The sequence below is a fragment of the Moschus berezovskii genome, chromosome 12 (genome assembly GCF_049115385.1).
Source record: "Moschus berezovskii isolate FMDL1 chromosome 12, NW_MosBer_1.0, whole genome shotgun sequence".
In the NCBI taxonomy this organism is placed as follows: Eukaryota; Metazoa; Chordata; class Mammalia; order Artiodactyla; family Moschidae; genus Moschus; species Moschus berezovskii.
The window spans coordinates 15583760-15588705 of NC_142471.1; the positions used below are offsets into that span (position 1 = coordinate 15583760).

Sequence of the window (4946 nt, forward strand, 5' to 3'; positions counted from 1 at the left end):
AGGGAAGCAGATCTAGGTTCTGATCACTTCAACTAAGTACAATAGTGCTGATTTGGCCAGTGGAATCTGACTGAATAGAACAGTCAGAAGTCCTAGGTGCTACTCCCAGCTCTATGCTCTAAAGCAAAGCCTCAGTAACTGGAGTCCTCCGTTTCCTCCTCTGTAAGATGCTGAGAGCATCATCTGCCTGGGTGACATCACATGGCTTTTATGAGGATCCAATGAGATACTGGATAGGAAAGCAGTCTGTAAACCAGGCAGTGCTGTACCATCAAAGGGGACTACTATTTTCTACCCTCATCCAGGGCACCTGCCATTCAGCAGGCCCAGTCAGAATGATTTGCCCCAGTTTACTTCACATTGTAGAGAGAACTTTCAGAGCAGAGAAGGCCAGCAGCCACTCGTTAGTCAGACAAACACTTCAAGCTGATTCTCCAGAACTGTGGATGAGTTTGTAATGGTTTGTGTACAGCTCTCTCAGGTTATCCCCAGAGGTGATTAACATGCATGATCAAAGTCAGGAATTTGTTTTTGGCCACAAAACAAAGCAAAACTAATTGGCCCTGTCTTGAAGGCTCACAGAGGGACAAAAACAGTAATTTGGGGCTAATTAACACCAGGCCCAAGTCACTTCAGGCTTCCTTGGTGGCTCAGTTGGGAAAGAATCTGCCTGCAATGCAGAAGACCCAGGGCTGGGAAGTTCCCCTGAAGAAGGGAATGGCAACCCACTCTAGTATTCCTGCCTGGATAATTCCAGGGACAGAGGAGCGTGGTGGGCTACAGTCCATGGGATCACAAAGATTATTCATTATACACAAGAATAAATCTCCTTAAGAGTCACTTATACTCATGATCTCCCATCACCCATTCTCTTTTGAACCGGCTTTAATAAGACCCTTCTGTACTGACTGCTTCTCCAAATGAGTTATCAAGTCCACCAAAGGGTCTGGGAATGCAAATTGGTGCAGCCACTATGGAAAACAGTATGGAGGTTCCTCAGAAAACTAAAAATAGAACTGCCATATGGTCCAGCAATCCCACTCCTGGGCATGTATCTGGACAAAATTATAATTTGAAAAGATACATACACCCCTATGTTCATTGCAGCACTACTTATAATAGCCAGGACATGGAAACCACCTAAACATCCATAAATGGAAAAGGAGATGTGGTACATACCTACAGTGGAATGCTGCTGCTGCTGCTGCTAAGTCACTTCAGTCGTGTCCGACTCTGTGTGACCCCATAGACGGAAGCCCACCAGGCTCCCCCGTCCCTGGGATTCTCCAGGCAAGAACACTGGAGTGGGTTGCCATTTCCTTCTCCACAGTGGAATGCTACTTGGTCATAAAAGAGAATGAAATAACGCCATCTGCAGCAACACAGATGGACCCAGAGATTATCGTACTAAGTGAAACAAGTCAAAAAGAGAAATACAAATACCATATGATATCACGTATATGTGGAATCTAAAATATGACACAGATGAACTTACCCACAAAACAGAGATACAATCACAGACATACAGAGCAGACTTGTGGTTGCCAAGGGAGAGGGAGGGGGAGGGGGCAGGTTGGGAGTTTGGGATTAGCAGATGGAGAAGGCAATGGCAGCCCACTCCAGTGTTCCTGCCTGGAGAACCCCAGGGACAGGGGAGCCTGGTGGGCTGCTGTCTATGGGGTCACACAGAGGCTGACACGACTGAAGCGACTCAGGAGCAGCAGCAGCAGATGCAAACTATCATATATAGGATGGATAAACAACAAAGTCCTACTGTACAGCACAGAGAACTATATTCAATATCCTATGATAAACCATAATGGAAAAAATGTGAAAACGAATATATAACTGAATCGCTCTGCTGTGTAGCAGAAACTAACACAATGTCTCAAGTCAACTATACTCCAATAAAATAATTTTTTTTAAAAAGACCACCAGCTCTTTCCCCCCCGGAGCCGTGCTGGTTCTGCAGCTCTGTGGCAAGCCGCGGAGTCGGGGTTTTGTTCCGCAGGATGGGGTTTGTTAAAGTTGTCAAGAACAAGGCCTACTTCAAGAGATACCAAGTGAAATTCAGAAGACGGCGAGAGGGCAAAACTGACTACTATGCTCGGAAACGTTTGGTAATCCAAGATAAAAATAAGTACAACACACCTAAATACAGAATGATTGTTCGTGTAACGAACAGAGATATCATTTGTCAGATTGCTTATGCCCGTATAGAAGGAGATATGATAGTTTGTGCAGCTTATGCTCATGAACTCCCAAAATATGGTGTGAAGGTTGGCCTGACAAATTATGCTGCAGCGTATTGTACTGGCCTGCTGCTGGCCCGCAGGCTTCTTAATAGGTTTGGTATGGACAAAATTTATGAAGGCCAAGTTGAGGTGACTGGAGATGAATACAATGTGGAAAGCATTGATGGTCAACCTGGTGCCTTCACCTGTTACTTGGATGCAGGACTTGCCAGAACTACCACCGGGAATAAAGTTTTTGGGGCCCTAAAGGGAGCTGTCGATGGAAGTTTGTCTATCCCTCACAGTACCAAACGGTTCCCTGGTTATGATTCAGAAAGCAAAGAATTCAGTGCTGAGGTACACCGAAAGCACATCATGGGGCAAAACGTTGCAGATTACATACATGCGCTACCTGATTGAAGAAGATGAAGATGCGTACAAGAAACAGTTCTCTCAGTACATAAAGAACAACGTAACTCCAGACATGATGGAGGAGATGTATAAGAAAGCTCATGCTGCAATACGAGAGAATCCAGTGTATGAGAAGAAGCCTAAGAAAGAAGTTAAAAAGAAGAGGTGGAACCGTCCCAAAATGTCACTTGCCCAGAAGAAAGATCGGGTAGCTCAGAAGAAGGCAAGCTTCCTTAGAGCTCAGGAACGAACTGCCGAGAGTTAAACCAAACCACAATTTTCTATCAAGATTTTTCAGATAAGACAATAATAAACTTATTGAACAAGCAAAAAAAAAAATAAAAAATAAAAAAATAAAAAGACCACCAAAGGATCTCCATGCCACTCAAGCAAACAATGCATCAGCATCATTTAACACAGTTGATCACTCCCTCCTCCTTAAATCACATCCTAGTTTAGGGGACATTATTCTCTCTTCTGTAAAACCTCCTGTTTTACAGAAATTGCTCCTTTTCAATTGCTCCTTTGTTGGTTCCATCTTATCTTCCAAATTTTTAAATCATGGAATATCCAGACCCACTCCTTGCTCTATCTACACGCATCCCCTAAAAATCTCCTCGTGACTCATGGCTTTACTCCAAATGCACAAACATGACCCTAAACTTTGTGCCTTTCCATCCAACTGCCTGCTCAGCAGCTCCACATGAGTGCAGAGTAGCTTTCTCAAGCCTGACACGTCCAGAGCAGAATGCTTATTTCACAGCCGAGCAAACAGTAACTCCATCCTTTCAGCTGCTGAAGCCAAAAGCCTTGACATCATCCTTGCCTCTCTCTTCCTATCACACCTCGTACCAAACCCAGCAACAGATCTTCTTAGCTCTGCCTTCAAAGTATAACCAGAATCTGGTTCCTTCGCAACACCTCTCATCTGTTCCACGTCACTCCTCAACTGCATCACTACCACAGCTCCCTACCTCATCTCTTGGCTTCCTGCCCTCGACTCCCCACAGTCCATTCTCAGCGCAGGAACCAGAATGATCCTCTGAAAACATTGTTCAGATTTATCCCTTCCTTCTTCCCTACCTTCTTCCCTCCCTTCTTCCCTCCCTTTCTTTCCTTTCTCCCTTTCTCTCCCTCATCACTAGAGTTGTCTCAACCTTACTGAGACAAGAAGCCAATACCCTTTTTTGAAGAGAAAAAAGTGATTTTTATTAAAATTAAATCTTCTGTTCTTGGAACACACTGCTAAGAGAATGAGAAGGCATGTCACGTACTAGAAGAAAATATGAGAAGCCAACCTCCTTTAACAGTCTATAAGGCCCTAGAAGAAAGCCTGTAAGCGACTTCACTTCTTTGATCTCATCTCCTCTTCGATTCCCCTATTCCACCCATCAGTCCTAAGAAGAGTCCTGCCTAAGGGCCTCGGCACTTTGTTCCTTCACCCAGGCTGTTTTCTCCCTAGATAGCCATACAGCTTGTTCTGCCTCATGCCTCTACTCAAATGTCACCTCCTAGTGGCATCTTCCCTAACAACTGTATTTAAAAACACTCTCATCCCTCTTGCTCTTGTTTCCACTGTATGTGTACAACATGGCATATGGCAGACACATAGTGGCCATTTAGTTTTTTTATAATAAAGAAGAGAATCCCTTGGGCAGAGGAGCCTGGCAGGCTACAGTCCATAGGGTCGCAAAGAGTCAGACACGACTGAAGCAACCTAACACACACACATTTAAGCATTCGATTATTTTGAAGCTAGCATATCATGTGACTTCTTAGCAGACAATTTCAGATTTTTAAGTTGTATTACATATTCTATCTAGATTTTAGATGGAGACAGAATTTCATAAATAGGATTCCTACACCATGGATTTGGTACGTGTGAGAAAGTGATTTGAAAGTGCTGTCTCACGAAGTTTTATATGAGATCGTGGACTGAAAATCCTTGACCCCAAATTCTCATAGTGTCAGCAGATTTTCCTCAATGTTTCCTCTTAGAAACTGTCAAAAGATAGCTGATTAAAAAGATAAATTATTTAACAAGTAAGACACTTAACTAGTTGTTCAAGGAAAAAATAATAAGTTTAATCCTAGCTCATTTATACCAACATATATTTTAGGTGGATCAAAGATTTATATGTTAGAAGTAAATCTGCAAAACCACACAAGTGATTCCTTCCTTCTTTCTTGCTCATGATCATTTGCCTTAGGCTTTTCTCAAGTCCCAGGGTTAAATCTTCATTAAGTCATTTTGCCAATTTAAATTCCAATGCCAGTGATTACACTGGAAATGTGCATAGG

At 43.1% G+C, this 4946-nt stretch overlaps 1 pseudogene; it reads left to right on the top strand.

Moving 5' to 3' along the window:
* Positions 1-1942: 1942 nt before the first annotated feature.
* Positions 1943-2993, top strand: LOC129563339 (large ribosomal subunit protein uL18 pseudogene; annotated as a pseudogene).
* Positions 2994-4946: the final 1953 nt, after the last annotated feature.